Source organism: Triturus cristatus, chromosome 5_1, assembly GCF_964204655.1.
Source record: "Triturus cristatus chromosome 5_1, aTriCri1.1, whole genome shotgun sequence".
Taxonomy (NCBI): Eukaryota; Metazoa; Chordata; class Amphibia; order Caudata; family Salamandridae; genus Triturus; species Triturus cristatus.
This window is the reverse complement of record NC_140587.1, coordinates 535,842,750-535,860,567: the sequence shown is the minus strand read 5'-3', so window position 1 is coordinate 535,860,567 and position 17,818 is coordinate 535,842,750. Positions and strand designations below refer to the sequence as shown.

Sequence of the window (17,818 nt, the reverse complement as noted above, 5' to 3'; positions counted from 1 at the left end):
CATATTGTGAAATGAAAGTTTGCAGATACATTTGTGATCACTGATACATTATAACTGAATCGTGTCTTATTTGCTATGTTTCTGAAATGTCAGGCTATGATTTGAGCAATGAAATAAAGATGTTCTCAGACCAGACACTTGTATGTATGTGTTTTTGTGATATGGTAGTGATCCTGAGTTGAACATTACTTACATACAACATATCCATGTTTATAGAAGTCCCTAGTTTTGACATTGTAAAGTTCACATGGTAATATATTCACATTGTAATATGTGAGAATTACAACAGGAGACAATGATTTGGTGATGTGTATTTTTAATGAAGTGAACAAGGATAAGATCAAGAAAATAACTTACAATTACACAGTGCAAACAAAAAGTGAAGTCTTCAGTCATGGTGGATGAAACCATTGCAGTAGAGTGCAAATGGTCAGGAGTGCAAAGTTCAACATCCCCCTCCCATCAGATATCGAAAACTGGACAGATATAGTCCAAAAAGTTAATGTGTAGCACACACAGGAGGAGATTAGGGGCAAGGTTTCTTCCTGGCAGTGTTGGGTGTCTTGCCACCTTGAGCTTTTGGATTTTTGGGAAGAAGTCCCTTCTTTTGCCAGAGGGGGGGCCCAGAGAGGCTGGGACAGAGGTGCATGCAGGCATGTCGTCCTCTGACAGGGCCTCTCTTTATGTGGCTGCAGGAGATGTTGATGACCTTGGTGTCCTTTCACCACAGGAAGAGGCAGATGCAAGTGGAAAAGCACTGCAGAGGTTGGGTCCTGTTCCTCCGTGATGGGAGTGGTGATAGCTGGCTCAGAATCCAGGACAGGGGGGCTCAGGATGAAACTGACTGTGCTATGTGCACAGTTTGGGGGACAGTGTTTGGCTGTGTTGTTGCAGTTGTGGTGGAAGGTGTTGTTGTGGGCACAGTGAGACGCACTGTTGGCGTCTACCCAGGATGACCAGATGGGCCTGGACCGTCATCCATGTCCACCTCTTCATGAGCATTGTCATCACTGAGGGCTCCGTCCTGGGGTGTAGTGGTACTTTGTTCGGTTTCTACCCTCTGTGCAGGTGCAGTGGCAGATTGACCTGTTGACAAATAGAGAACCTTGTTAATGGTGAAGGTGAGGTATCTACATCCACTTTGTTTGTGTCAAAGTGTATAGGGACCTAGAATGGAACAAAATAGATAGAGATTGGTATTGGCATCTGTTTGCGGGAATTTGAAGTTGGTTACTAGACAGTTGTAGACATTCCATAGATGAAGTAGATTTTATCAGCTCATTAGATGTGCAGCTATGCGGCATGTTGGCTTTGGGGATCGATATGACATCTTCAAAACTCTGCTACAAACACAGTGTAGTCATAACCTGTATTTGTTGATTCCATGGCGTAGTTGTGTCTAATACAGGCAAACACCCAGTTTGGTTGTATATTTTGCATTGTTCTTCATGTGAGAAGTGCAGAGCCAAGGGGTCACCTGCTGCTGCTCATTAGCTGAGTTTTCTTAATGGCTCACATATATTAGGGGTAGACCATTGGTATGGTGTCACCCATTCCATCAATAGTTTTAGTTGATGAATCCAGGGCACCATCAAGCAAAGTATTCAGACGTATATCTGAGTGGAGCATTGTCTGTACATTGTACAGTCCATGGCTAGTGAAGATCAGTAGTGAAATGGCAGATATATGAAAAGGGGCAAAAGGAGTCTAGCTTTTTGGTTAGAGATGAAGTCACAGGGCCTCATGGTAGTTGTAGTCACTCCAATCTCACTTTAGTAACACTTGACGTATGGTAAGCTGCATGATGTGTGAAGATCAGTAGTAACATGGCAGGCAAGTGAGAAGGGGCAAAAGGAGTTTAGCATCTTGGTTAGAGTTCCAGTCACAGGGCCTCATTGTAGTTGTAGTCACTTCAATTTCACTTTAGCACCACTTGGAATATGGTAAGCTGCATGATATATGAAAATCCGTAGTAACATGGCAGAAATGTGAGAAGGGACAAAAGGCATCTAGCATCTTAGTTAGAGTTGCAGTGAGACTGACTCATGGTAGTTGTAGTCACTTCAGTCTCACTTTAGCAACACTGGTGAAATGATATGCTACATGACTAGTGAAGATCACCAGTGCTATTGCAGACAAGTGAGAACGTCCACAATGAGTCTAGCAACTTGGTTAGAGTTCTACTCACAAGGCCTCATGCTAGTTGCAGTCACTTCAATCTCAACTTACCAACACTTGACAAATGGTTGTTTTACCATACTTGCTGGTAACATGTATTTAGGATGGGCCATACTTTAAAATATTGTCACATATCTTGGGGCCCAAATGACATTTTTCTGGATATCCACTTACAGACAGCATTGCAACAAGTGCCATATCCTGGAGTTTGATATATATGGTCTTATGTGCAACAATACACATTGACACAGACAAACCAATTTATCTGATACTTTGAGTGTTGCATGTTAGGAAAGTATATAGAGATAACAATAGCAAAAGCAGAGTTGAGAGCAAACAGCCCATTGTTATGTTGTGCCAGTTATTGAAGTGTAACTTATTAGAGTCTACTCCCATTTCTATTGATGTCAAGCCCTCAGAATGCAGGAGGGCCAAGACCTTCTCCCCCCAGGTAAAGAATTGTCATGGTGCACTGGGAGGGCCACTGTCATTCCCTGAGCCTTCAGGTGGTGGTTGTTGTACCTGATATGCACCCTCAACCTGAGGTCAATCCATCTCCTCCTGATGTCGGCGTGTGTGCACAGGGCGGTACCAACAGCATTCACTCTGTTGACTCTCCTGCCCCACATTGTCGTTTTTCTACTGAGAGGAGTATGCTGAACTTTGGAACCAAAAAGTTGGGGCTCTACTCTAATCATTTCATCCACCATGACTGTCAAATCTTGTTCAGGGAAGCATATTTCTTTTGACAGACATGGTAAAAAAATAAAATGTATGAGTATATGAATGAAAAGCAAACAAGTGATAGAGATAAAAAGGTGCACAACAAAAATTACAGGTGGTGAACAGTGCTAAATGGGAAGTTGAAAATGGGTAGCTGAGGAAAGGGCTGTCTGTCTTGCTGTGCTGCAGTTTGGAGGCAAAAGATGTTGGCCAGGGATGGGGTGTGTTTTATAACGTGATTTGCAGGTGTGACCACTTGCCAAAGCACATCAACTGTGTAGTTTTTAAATCCATCCAATTGTCACTGTTTTTTTTCGTGGGTACCACGGCGGTCAACCACCATTGGGTAATCGTTGTTTGTTAACCACCACTGGGAGATAATATGCTCAGCGTGTAGACCGCAAACTGGACAGCGTTGGTGGATGCACCGCCAACACTGCAGACTGCCACGGTCCCAGCATGAAGACCGCTGTGGTCGCGGTCGGCATTTCAAACAGCACAACTCATAATACGGAGGGTGGTAGATCACTGGCACAGCGGTGTCATAGAAGATGCATCGGTTAGGCAGTTGGACTCGTAATCAGGCCCTTAGTCCGAAGGAAAGAACTGACCAGGCCCAATCTGCTTCTTGCATACAAACTGCACTCCATCACGGTCAGCCATATTTTTTGCCTTTGAACCGGTCTTGTGCGACTAGATGTCTATGGTTGGTGCTTTGATCTTTTAGTCATTAGTTTTCACTAAAAACTTACGAAGTTCATAGCACTGGTCCTACTGATTGGATTTTTGTTGTTTTGGTGTCGATTAATTTATTAAAATGGACTCTATTTTCTAGTTTGTTATTTTGCTTGTGCTTTACCTTTATTACTATGTGTGTGCTGCTGCATAAATATTTTACACAGTGCCTCTAAGTTAAGCCTGACTGCTCTTTGTGCCAAGCTAGCCAGGGTTTAGCACAAGTTAATTTGGTGGCTTTTTGTGGTTCACCCTGCGCGGGATTGTGGCTGTTGCTTGACCAGGAGACCCACCCAAGTCAACCAACAACCCAATTTGTCACACCCAGAATTTGCTGCCCTGGAGCCAAATGTGCAGATCCTCTAAATTCACAAACACAATACATAAGCAGACTCATGAGATTTGTGACAATAATGTTTTGTTTATTTTGATGTGCAGTAGTATCTACTTTCTGGAATCTCCGCGCTTTGCCCTCAAGGTCTCCCTGAAACCAGAGGATTCTTACCTTCTTTATTATTTGTGCTCTGACGCTTCTGACCAGGATGCAGGTCTGTAATGGCAGCCATTATAAAGGTTTTCAGCTTTAGCCAGGCTACTAGCTTTCTCAGTCTGCGGTAGACCAAGGGAAGCAGTGTTCCCATGTCCAAGCATTTTTTTTGGGAGAGACAGACTTGGCAAATTCGAAGTGGTAGCCCAAATGTCATTATTACTACAAACAATTTGACTTTAATAATTAAGCCTTAGTGTTTTAGTCTTTTCCAAAAAATCACTGACTGGATTTTGACAAAACGAAAGAAAGAATAATGAATTAGAACTGTTCTGTTGACATTACCAAATCATGCTGCACATTCATCCAATGGTTTTTGCTGTGGTTGCAGTAGTTTTTCCACTTTGAAATTGCTATGGGTGATAGAATTTTTAAGACCCCAACAAAAATTGTGTCCCCTTGACAGAACTTAATGGAACTAATCATGACTAAGGCAATGTGTATGAATAAACACTTAAGGAAAGTTTTATTAAGTTTTCTCATCACAAAATCTATTCATTTGTAAAAGTAAACACGGGACTCTGCACTGACTGAGTAATGTATTGGTGTGTCCATAGAAAGAACCTAACTGGGAAGAGGTGATGTGTTCTATATTGAATCAGGGGACATGTGTTGAGAGAGAGAGAAATTTTAAATTGTGTACAATACCAAGGGAGAATGAAGAAATTGCTGGATCAGTGGTTTAATGAGTGGGAGGAGTCCTTTTAAACTAAAGATATGTTGCTCTTTGAAGACCGGAATTGTTTGCCCCTTCAGTATTAGGTGGATACTTACACTTGTATTCTAACTCAAGTCATAAAGTATCCCAAACGGCATCCTCATGGAAGGCAAAATCTATTTTTGAATGCTTGCTATGGGAGTCACACTAGTCCCCAGGAACAGGTCACTGGCAAAGAGGATGCATTCACTTGGGAGTTTTATATAGACCCTGGGCCATTTTATCAAGGAACGGCGATAACATTATTGCCGCTTTAGCGGCAGGAAACTGCCGCTAAAGCGGCGATAATGGTCTTGATAATATGCCCTTGTGAATTCCCATAGAAGCCCAGGTTCTGGTGTGAACCTGGGCTTCTATGGGAATTCACAAGGGCATATTATCAAGCCAATTATTGCCGCTTTAGCGGCAGTTTCCTGCCGCTAAAGCGGCTATAATGTTATCGCCGTTCCTTGATAATATGGCCCCATGTTCCAACCACGCCATAATTTACAGTGACCCTCTAAATCTTATGAAAGTCTCAGAAGTGTTTGTATGGGTACTTCAAATCTATTGGAAATTGTCAGGATACCCATAATGTCCTTGCAGGTTCCTGCGTAAATTCTGCATACATGTTTATTTACTTACTCTAAATAAGACAAGAGACAAGACCAGTCAGTACTTAACCAGGCAGGTCCTTCCCAGTCACCCTGCTGCAGAGTTATTCTGCATTGTGCTCTTGGTGTGCACTATCATATGCCATCCTTTCTCGGTTCCAGATTAAAATGCGTTGTTGAAAGTGTGCAGACAATAAGATACAGTCCTTCAATCCCAAATATGAGCTGCTATGGGAAAAGAAAAAAGGAGAGTGTCATATGAAGCACACAACAATAACACCCTGCAAACACTTATGAGATGATTTTTTAGGGAGAACCTTGTATCTATTTATTATATATTCCCTATGTAATATGTATAGTCAACATTCAATTTTCTTTTGAGAAACACAGCTCCTTAGCTAGCTCAAGTGCATTCATAGATCTGCTTGCACATTATCTAAAGTAGTCATTTCCTCGCCACAAGTGCAGGGGTGTTGTCGGGCATTCCACACCAATAGCCTTTTCTCAAATGAGGTAGCCAGTGATTGTGCTATTTCTCTTGCTAACTTAAGTGTGCCTTTATTGGAACTATTAGAACTTGTCCTTTTAACCTCAAGATGTCTGCCACTGTTGTGTGAGTTTTCCCTTAGCATTGACATCTTCCAATATATGCATCATTTCCACGGCACTCTTGTGTGAGCGAGTAGTAATGAATGAGAAAATGGGTTATCACCTCCGAACACAATTTAACGAGTATGGGAGACTGAAATTGTGATCTCATAGTTGTAACTATAGGAGACGGCTAAATTATGACAGAAAATATCTGAGGCTACATAATGAAAGAATTGACTGTTTGCGGGTACAGGATCCCAGAACACTGGCCTGCCTCAGCTTGTTCATGCTGGCTTTCTTATTTGCACCAGGCGACAACAACCTAAACCCCTACTGAGCTAGATATTATCTCCCCATAGGAGGGCTACATGGACAAAGTGGCCAAGTGGCAGTGCCGCTCTGTCACTGTGCTGTTATATTGTGGCCTACTTCCTCTCCTCAGTGTAGGATTCTGCAAATTGTCAACATCCATGCTGCAGGATCCAGGTCCGCTTCATTATGTTTTACACTCAACTGAAGAACGGAAGTTTGCATGAGAGAGAAGAACTCTGTCTTACTTTCAAACTTCTTCAGCTTTGGGAAGTTTGATCAGTAAACTGAAACCACATTAAGATGAGCACACATTCTCTTAACACACCCAGAGCTAGGATGTCACCAAACTACCTACTAAGGGGCATATTTAAAAGGTCCCTGCGCCACTAGAGTGTCACTTTTTTTGATGCTCCGGTGGCGCACAATGCTGATCCATATTTACAAGGCCACGCAAAGCCACCCTGCATGGTTTTTCATGTCCTTATAAATATGCCCCCCTTTCACACTTTGCATTTTGCGATGCAGCGTGCGCTACGAAATTCGTTTCATTTATTTAATTGTTTACTTACCTGTAATTATCCATATTCCGGTTTCTAGAACCCTCCACCCTGCCCCTCCCCCGCCCCGCCTTACTGCCCCACGGAACTCCCTCCACGGGCCGCGGCTGGTGCTAGGCAGCCACAAGTGCACCAGCACAATGCAAGAACAGTGATTTGCTGTATCTTGATTGATTTGGCACAATTCTCCCTCTACATTTGATGGAGTACAACAAGTTGTTCTGCTGCGTTGCTCTGCGTCAAATTTTGATAAATCCTGGCCTGAGTTTGTACCTGAGCGAAGTCAGGAGCTTTTTTGCTGCAAAGGATTTGACCAGGCAAAGAACTTTCTTTTACACCTGGTTTCAGGCCTCTAATCCCACAACGAGCAATATGAGGTAAAGAGTTAAAAAAATACATTAAGCAATTCACGCAATAATGAAACGTTTGATATTATGTTTCTCAAGGTACCTCAAATAATATTTTCTGAAACTTCACAACAGCATCTTCGAATACCGGAATTAAAGTCCATCAGACTTTAATATAGCTGAAATCAGCTACTCTCCCTGTAGCCATGATCACTTTTTGCATTTTTCACAACGTGAGGTGCCTGATTAAAAGTGTTTCCTAATCCTGTTTCAGCCAAAACAGTTTTCTTCCACCCAATAAGTACCCATATGCTTACGGGCACATATTTATCTGTAAAAAGCATTTGGAAATATGTCAGGTACACTGGCTGGAATTTAGGCAGGAAAGCACATGGAAAGTGGTGCTATAGTATCATGTTTGCCATGTGATTCCCCATTCCAGATGTAAAAACTCAGAGTAGCCCGATAAAAGTACGGTAATACCATCTGTACATTATTGGTAATAACCTGCGCAATATTACCATGCCTCATTACCCGACCACTTGTAATCGGGCACCTAGTAGTCTGAATTACGAAAATAAGCCTGCCTGAAAGCCACCAGCCATCAGGATTTTCTGCAGAATTTTCACACCTTTACTCTGTAGCATTCTCATGTTATGCTGTTATGTCCCTTTCACCTTATCTCTAGCTGCTCAGCCAGTGTGAGTGTTCCATGTAGAATGTTGGCGTGAGTGACATGAGTGGAATGCTTTGGTGCCTGGTGTGTGAGTGTTGTCAGTTGCAAGATGGGCTGAGCAGCTATGAGGCTGCTCCTGGTGGGGCTTGCTGTAACATCTACTTATGGACTCAATAAACTACATAATACCATCTTGGCTACGTCTACTTCATCACCTGAACACGTGGGGCCAAACCACCACGTACTCCCATTGCATGTCGGGCCAGTGGGGTTTCTGTATTCCTGTGTCATGGATACTCTCTCCTCTGTCCTGTTGAGAAGGCCTTTTTTCTATGTTCAATAAGGTATACATCCAGACACATCTGCATTTCGAAGATGAATTTACACTTTATAAATGTGACCATGTGCGCACCTAAGCTCAATTTAGGTGCCCTGGCGGAGTTGAGAATCAGACTCAGTGTCCGTGGTGCCTTTGGAGTATAAGAAAAAAAAGACAAGGAACTTTTGCACAGATCTTTAAAATACTCAGTGGTGTAACAGTGGAAGATGTGTGTAGGTATGATGAACGATGACAAGGTCACATTTTCATAATGGTCTTTCTCTTAGCGCCAGGACGCCTTCTGTACTACTTGTGGCACTCTACAAAAATTGTAAGATAACAACATTTAACATAAATTCCTCACTCAGTGTGTTGCAAGCTATGTCTAATCGGGATCCTCTAAATTGTGTCTGACTGTCTATGGACTGTTGCATGCGGCGTTGTGGAGTATTTGCGCAATACTTTGCTGGCGTTATGAGTGAATGTACCTGTGAGAGGCGCTGGAGCGCGACGCTCCAGGAATGAACACATAGCTGGCTCTCCTCCAGACAGGTAATGTCTCACCAGTCCGTTTTGAATTGCTGGCTTATCATGCCTCTGTCATATTTATATCCCAAAGAGCAATGTAAGGAAATAAAAAAATCTTGCTGTGATACATTACAGTTCTAGACATATATTTCATATGCCCTTAATAAACTCTGCTTTCTCATATTTCTTGGGAATGGGGGATTTTTTGCGATGTTATGCTCTTGAAATTACAGCATGTTTTATAATAAAGGCAACACAAATGAATATATTATGAAAAAGGCGCAGTAAAACTCAGTTAAAAATATTTCATAAATATAAATAGTGTGGTTTTCTCTCCGCTCTGCCGTGATTTATAGATGGCTCGTCGGATATTGTAAACTAATGAATTTAAATCGAAAACGCATTATTAGTACTCATCTAATGATAGTAGTTGGAGAGCTGGGCCTTGACTCATGAACTCTCCTTAATGTAATAGTAAAGGAGCCTGAACACTGTGTAAAGATATTTTGGGAACATTAGTCTCATATTCGTAGGGAGTAGATCTCCCTGGATAATCCAAGGAGATGAAGGAACATCCGCCGTTGACAAACACTGCAATAATAAAGCAATGCGATTAATTATAGGGCACACAGAGATGCAAATCCGAAGCAGCAGTGATTGCCAGATTTGTCCAACCTAATTGTGCTATTAAAATTGCATCTCGCTAATTGCGTGTGCTTCCTTCTTCTAATAGTATTATTATTATTTGTATTAGTCAGTAGTGTTAGCAATAGTATTGTGCTCATGAGAGGTGTCATCTTCCTAAAAACTAAAGTGCTTTCTTCTTATTGGTTCACAAGCACATCCTGACGCATTCCCGCGCCTTCAGTCAGGAAATCTCATCACCCTGATGCTGTACAAGGCAATTCTAAAACATCCCAGCCACACTGTGAATAATGTGTGGAGTTATTTGAATGTAAAGTTACAAGAATGTCTCAAACATATTTGTGGCCCCTTTCCTGCAGTTACATGCAGTGGCGGCTGGTGACATTTGAAAGTGATATGGCCTAAAACAATTGTCATACTTTACTGCGGCGAGTGAGCACAGCAAGCTAGCCTGAACCACCTACGGGGGATGGGGGGTTTTCCCACCGAGAAGATTTTGAAAAAAATAGTGGGCAAATGGTGCATTTCCAAGCAAATTTGAGAGTGCAATCCCACTATTCGGACTCCTGCCTCATATTTGTCATTACCACTGACGTCCTGCACCAAAACACGGACAGACCACACCCACCCTACATTAAGATAAGGCCTTCCGCTACTACCACACGCTACAGAGAGACAGATCCCACGCACTACATCACAACAATGGCGGACACTACTACTAGCCCAGAACTCTGCAGTTAAAACTTCTCCCTCGTTCTCGCCCTGTTTCTCTCTCGCGTTCTCCCTCGCTTGCTCGTTTTCTACCGTTCCCCCTCTTACACTGTCTCGCCTTTTTCCTTCCATTTTCTCGCGCCTGCCTCTCGTTTTCTGCACCCACTCTCTATCTTTATCGTTCTCGTACTCTGTCAGCCTCTTCTCTCTCCCTCTCTCGCAATAGCTCGAACATCTTTCTCTCAGCCTCACCTCGCAGTCTTGCTCACACCTCTCCTTCTCTCTCCCCCTTCTCCCCCATTTTATCCTCCCTCTCTCTTAGCCCCTCTATCTATCTCCCTCCTCTATTTTCCACCCTCTCTCTCTTTAACCCTCTCCCACCCTCTCTCTCGTTGCTGCAGTTTGGAGACACCGTTAACTGTCACTGGCAATATATGTCTGCCTTCTGCGTGTACCTTGTGAGCGAACACACGAGGCGTGTGCCTTGAAGTACGAGGACACTCCAAGTCATGCCGGTAGAGTCCACTTTCAATGGCTTCCAGCGTGCATAGACAAGCATGGCACAAATTCAAAGACAGAGCCATATCGAACAGAGGAAAATATTTAAGTATATGATTTTAAAAAAAACGAGGCCTGCTAGTTCCCATTCACTCAGCTTTTAGATGAGCCTCGGTGTGAGAAAACAAAATACTAGCCAATAAATGAAAAGTTTTCCTGATGAATTGGTGTCATTCCCGACGTCATTGCGGGGCAGTTACAAAGACACGTTTTATATTTCACAGATCAAAGTTGAATACATCTACAACTCGAAAGAAGCTAATAATTAATAATTCTAAGAACTGCTTAAACAATTATAGACAATTTGATACAAAGGCCGTTTCTGGTTCGGTAACACTTGGCAGAATGCAGCCCTTATTTCAAAAAAATGAACTCTTCACAGTTTGTACAACACAACAGCAGATGAAAAATGGTGTCTAATAACACAAACAATTAGATTCTTATGTACGCAGCCTGCGGTGTGATTCTTAAGCACGCAACCAGCTCCGATACATGTCTGTCTAAAGAAGGGTGAATGCCAAGAGTAATGAGGTAGCTAGATTAAACACAAATAACTAAGTCTTGAACTGACCCACCACTGGCTCTTTGCACGAGATGGGGAGTGAAAAACATTCGCATTCTTGACTAACCTTCACGATTTCCACTGCTTTCGTACATTCCCTGTTACTACACCAGGAAACAGCCAAGGAAGACTCCCGTGCTCGAGGACACCTCCGTTTCTTCTCGTAGTTCCGGTGTTATTCCACGCGCCTGCGTAGTGTTTTCTTTTATGCGTCATGAGGCCTGCAGTAAAACAGTGTACAAGTCTCAAGTGTGAAGTAAGGCACTGTAAGAGCTCAAGAAAAGCCAGCCCAGTGAAACAAGGGTAACAAAGGGACAATAAAACCACTGAGCATAAACATGCGCTCATCTACATACTTAAAGATGTCAGATAGGACTGTGCGTTCCTAATTTGAATTTTGAAAATGAAGGGTAAACAATTATCTTTCTGTTGAGGCCTGTCTGTGCACAGTCAAAGTAGTGAAAAGTGCCCTACCAGTTCTTTCATCATAGTTGCCCTAATTGTCATCACCGTAGTGACACACATGTGGGGACTTTTTTCCTTTGAAATAGTCTGACAAGAAAGTTATCTGCTATCACATGCAGATGGATGCGTTTGAGGAGGAGGTATTCGCATTCATTATAGTCTTAATTAGCTATAAGTAGGAGGTTCTCTGTAACACTGAACAAAAATAATTTTCAGTTCTCCACAAGGCAGATTAACAGTGGTGCAATCCCGGCCGGCAAAACGGGTGGGTGGGTTAACGGGCGGGTGGGGTCACGCGTGGGGGGGACCTAGGAAGTGGGACGATCACCAATGGTAATCTATCTTAAAAACTTACCTGCTTCTTCTGAGACCGCATCACGTGTCGCCGCCTCCACTCCTGCTTGCTCTGGAGTCCTGACGCCCTTTTAGGCAACCTCCCACCTCCTGCTCCCCTAAGCCAATCACAACGCTGCAATCACGATGGGGCCGACCAAACAGTCAGTACCCACAACAGTGGGTAAGCCACTCCCCCCTGCCCTCAAGCAGGACCACCCACCCGCCCGCCCCCAACCAGGCATAGAGGCACTTCTGCTTTCTCGCAGTGCGAGAAACAGAAACATTAATGGTAGTTTCTACCGTTACTGTTTCTGCCCTCTCGCACTGCGAAAAAGAAGTGGGGCAATGCCCGCACACCCCAGTGGGAGAGCCGCCACTGGTTACATGCATGAGCATTGCCTCCCTTCTTGCTGGAACCCTGCCTAGCCTTCTGAAATATGCCATAATCACCCAAATCCTAAAAAAAACCTACAGATCACCCAAAAGTGACATCCATCTATTGGCCTGTCTCTAACCTCCCTTTCCTCAGGCTAATCATGGAAATGGAAGGGACGAGACAACTGGAAGAGAACATAGAGCTAAACTACCTCCTACATAATCATCAATTTGAATTCTAAACAGCGAGCTGCACTGAAACCACCTTTTCATGCAAGAGATACACGCTTCCCTTATCGCTGGATAAACACACAAAAAATGCACCTATACTAAATATAAACTGAACTGACCCCTCACCTAACTGCAATCAGCCACCTTCACTTTTCGTCTGCCAATCAGGTACACCAAGGAACTTACAAGAGGATAAAACACAGAGACTGATTTCTGGTGGTTCAATGGCCAAGGCACTGGAACACCCTTAACTCTCAGCTGAGTGCCAAACCTAACTTGAAGATTAGTAAACGCCTACACCGAAATCTTTCAAACTTGCTTTCAACTGAACTCAGCTCTTCACAGGAATCGTCTCTGAAGATGATTAGACTCAGTGTCAATCTTTTGCAAAGACTCACCTTCTCCTGCTCGAGGTTCACTAAGGACTGCACTCATTCATTCCCATATTAAAAGTGACGCACCGGTGGCACAAGGTGCTTATAAATAAACCCCAAAATACCTGCCATCTTTAACATATGGCCTCAAAGCATTCCCTAGTAAATTCAAAAGATGGCTCAACCAAGCGAAGTCTAACTTGTATAAGTCCCTCTTCAAGCTCCCCAAGTCTGACTCAAGTTTGGCCTCTCAGAGTAATCGCTGGTTCACAAAATCGATGCCTAGCTTCTCCCACTGGCCATTAGGGAACTCTACCAGGTACAGTGGAGTTTTACACACTCGCAAGGATTTGTTAGCCTGATTTCACCCCTAGCAATTACCCACAATCACCTCCATCTCATTGTCCATCCCAGACCACCAGTAGTAACTATGTACACTCTTTTGGTCCCGGTCATGCCTACATGGCCTTAGTGAGCCAACGACAACACCAACTCACCTTCCCATGACAATTCATCCCTGATCCTGAAGTAAGACTTGGACTCGTCACTTAAATTCCTTTCTTGAGGCCACCCAACAGTAATACACTTCCTCCAAGCTGTTTGGCATACATCACTCAAAGAGCAATCTTTCCATTCCAGAAATTATATAATTACACCAACAACCACAATTCCATCCACCTTGCCAATGAAACATTCAACTTCTTCCTCTTTCAACCCATTCTCATCACCATTCACTGGATATCTAGATAGAACATCTTCTCTACTTTTCCTTGCTTTGAGAATGTGCCTGATGACAAAATTAAATTAATTCATCCTCACCAGTAGTCTTACAAATCTAGGACTAGCCCGATTCAGATTCTTCTCAGACAACAAAAATATCAATGGTTTATAGTCAGTAAGAAGTGAAAATGCATTTATCCACAGATAAGTCACAAAATACTTTGTTACCAACACACAGGAGAGCACTTCCCTCTCGATGGTATAGTAGTTTTGTCCTGCTGAGAACAAACACCATAAAGCGAATGTCACTGTATTGTCCTTGCAATCAATCTGAGAAAGGGCTGCACCCAACCCTACACCACTAGCATACACAGTCACCATTGAAGTCACATCATCCCTAAAGGCTTTAAGTGCTGGAGCTTCGACAATCAATTTCCTTAACTCCTCGAACACTTCATGCTCTTCAGCATCCCATAAAAACATTCTCCCCTTTCGTAACAATTTTTTGAGTTTTTCAGTCTGTAGTGCAAAACTTTCAATAAACCTGGAATAATACTCACACATGCCTAAGAACAATCTTATCTGTTCTTTGTCTACAGGCTCGGGACTTTCCCTGATGGCATTTACCAAATACATCTTAGGTCTGATACATGCCTCTGATAGCACATGCCCCAGATACTCTACTTCTGGTACCATAAAGCGGCATTTTCCCATCTTCACTAAGAACCCTTGAACCCACTGTGTGCATAGCACATTGCTTAAAAATGTCAAGTGAGCCTCCTCACAGTCAGTGAACACCAGAATATTGCCCTGGGATGGCAACACCTGTTTGTTGTCTCCAAACAGCCAAGACATCAATTTCCTGAAAAATGATGTGGCTAAAGCCAGGCCAAACGGCATACACAGAAACCTAAATGCACCAAAGGGGGTATTGAATGCAGTAAATTATTTGGACCTCTTACATAGCTCAACTAGTGATAGGCTGCCCTCAGATCTGTTGTGGAGAACACGCTGGCACCCCCTAGCTAGGCCAACATTTCCTGGATCTTGGGGAGAGGGAAACAGTCCACCAGGAGGCTTCTCTTTCAAGATCTGAGGTCAACCTTTAATCTCATTTCTCCATCCTTTTTCTTTGCCACAACAATAGGTGAGACACATTGAGAGGTGTCAACTGGTTCTATGACCCTTTCCGAGCACAGGTGATTCAAGCACTTCTTCAACTGACCTCTCAGGCTCAATGAGATGTTTCCGACCTTGTGCACCATAGACATTGTATTCTCCTTTAAAACAATCTCGTATTTGAATCCCTTGACCACCCCTAATTAGTCTATAAAAAGTGCCTTATGTGCGTCTGGTAAATCATTCACTGAGACAATGAGGGGACAGAAGCGACTAAGGAAATGGGACATTCAGACCCAGTCTCAAAACCATGCCAAAAGTTCCCTGATTCCTCCAACCATGATATTGTATCCCTTTCTAGCTACATACACTTTTGTGAAAATAGCTCTGTCTTGGAAACTGATAGTTTCCAGAAGGTACCTCATCAAATCAATGGTGTGCCCCCAAAACTCGACCATATGTATGTCTGGAGGGGACAACTGGATTGCATTCCAATCTATCCAGAACAATTTATCCATGATAATGGTAATGGTGAGCCAGAATCCACTGTAATCGCCACCCTTACTTTACTTATACCAACATCATGTACTGGGTCACCACACTTGATGGCATCTTATCACATATGGATCATTTTGATGGACAAGGCCACTTTACTGGTTTAATGAGGACCTTAGAATGAGCAAAAAAACAGTGTAAACATCTCGAATAGAAATGGAGGCATAACTTCAATTGAGAGGCTAAATCGACCTATAAGTTAGCATTAAATAACTATCACGCAGAAGTGCATAGTGCCAAAAAGGTCTTCTTTGGAAGGAAGATCGATGACGCTGGTAACAACTCTGAGGAGGTCATTAAGATTGTGAAATCTTTTCTTAGACCTGATGAATTTCTAGAAACTGGCAACCGTTGGCCGAATGGGGCGAGGAGTTGGAATTATTCTTTCATGAAAAGATCACTATCATTCAGGCAGATCTTCTTAAAAACATGCAATCTGAGTCTATCCTTCCTGATTTAACTGAAGCCCCTATCCTTATTACAGGAAGCTCCACTTTGGCCAGTTTCTGCCCTATATTCCCGGAGGTGTCCTTGTCACCTTTTAAGAGCCTGAAGTCGGGCTGTCCTTTTGACCCATGCTCTCCAGCTATGCTGACCAAGCTAGCTCAGGTCATCAATCCCATCATGAATAAAATATTGAACACCCCTCCATCGTCTTGCAAGGTTCCAGCACAACGGAAAAGGGTAAAAGTGCTATCTCTGCTAAAAAAATCCACAGCTGATCTGAAACATCCAGCAAGCTCCTTTCTGCGTTTTACAAAATATTGAAAACATTGGTTAATGGGCAACTGTCTCAATTCCTTGAGCAGAACAATCTTTTACATTCTAGTCAATCAATGTTCAGCCTCACTTCAGCACAGAAATAGTGCTCTTGGAAGTAGCTGAATATATTAGAGGCACTCTGGATATGGAAGGCAAGAAAATCTTGATTATGCTAGATCTATATGCAGCCTTTGATAACCTTCCTCATCAAAGGCTGCTTGAACGTCTTCCAGCAATAGGGATAAGGAACACTGCCCTGAAGTGGCTTTCCTCTTTCTTGGACAACAGGAGCCAAGAAGTCTGGCTGCCTCCTTTTTCATCCAAAACTCACAAACTGAAGGTTAGAGTTAATCAGAGCTCAGCGTTGAGCCCTACCTTGTTTAATGTCTATCTTACACAACTGGCGGCACTGGCATAGTGTCTGGGTGCAAAATTAATCTCCTATGCAGATGACATCCAGCTTCTCTTCTCCTGTGGAAAAGGAAAGGAGCTAGAGGGGGAGGCTATCACAAACTGCCTCTCTATGGTGTTTCAATGGTTGGCTAAGAACCAACAAAAATGCAACCCGGATAAGACCAAGATCATGATCTTCAGTGCATCTTCCCCTAACCTTTAGCGATCCTGTTGGCCGAAGGAGGACTAGCTTCCGGGCCCCGAACAGAGTTCTGTAAGGAACCTTGGCATTAGATTTGACAGTGCCCTCTCCTTTCAACCACAGATTCAAGCTCTGACAAGCTCCTGCTTTGAAATGTTTCGGATGCTGAAAATATTTCTTCCCCTTTTGTCAGAATCTGCTAGGAAAACAGTCATCTGATCGCTAATAATGTTGAGACTGGACTATGGTAATGCCCTTATTCTTGGCCTCCCAGCGTACCTTCTCTGAAGACTTCAGGTAGTTCAGAATTCGGCTGCTCGGCTGGTACTCAATCTTCCCCTTAGATCACACACAACTGCTCACTTGGAGGCTCTTCACTGGCTCCCAATGAGAAAGAGGATACCATTTAAGGCCATGGTTTTAATGCATAAAGCCCTGCATGGCTCAGATGCTGGCTAACTGAGAGAGAGGATCCATGATTACATCCCTTCCCATACCTTGCACACCTCTTCTCAACATCTGGCCAAATTCCCACATATTTGCCGGCTTAGAACTGGCAGCAGATCATTCTCATATTTAGGTCCGCTTAACTGGAACAAGCTCCCTAGGGAACTGATCTAACACGGGACCTTTCCATATTTAAAAGAAAACTTGGCTTTTCACACAATCTGTATAATTTTCATATGTAGGTGCTGTCTTGTCTTTACTCTTGTGAGTAGCTGTGCACTGTATACATCTTCATAACATAACATACTATCACAACTTTCTCCACCCTCATTTTGACTTTTTTGAATCTCTTAACTTTTGATAAACCCCACTTTCTTGACATTCCTACACACCCTTGTGAAATGTACCACGTTCTTGCACCTTAAACATGCTTTTCCAATAGCAGAGCATCCCTTGGAGTTTGCCACATGTTTCATTGATCCACACCTGAAACATGAGTTTATGTTTGTTAATGCTCTTTGGCCTTTCCTGTTGTCTTT

The 17,818-nt window shown here is 43.1% G+C and overlaps 1 long non-coding RNA gene across 1 annotated transcript in view; it reads right to left on the bottom strand.

The window, feature by feature from the left end:
• Positions 1 to 318: 318 nt before the first annotated feature.
• The window catches only part of LOC146831156 (uncharacterized), a 63,310-nt gene continuing 45,810 nt past the window's right edge, over positions 319 to 17,818 (bottom strand). Inside the window, exons 3-4 of the long non-coding RNA XR_014961242.1 lie at positions 11,368 to 11,521; positions 319 to 1,086 (exon numbers count right to left, since the gene is read on the bottom strand). This is a non-coding gene — a long non-coding RNA (uncharacterized LOC146831156). The remainder of the gene's footprint in view (positions 1,087 to 11,367; positions 11,522 to 17,818) is intronic.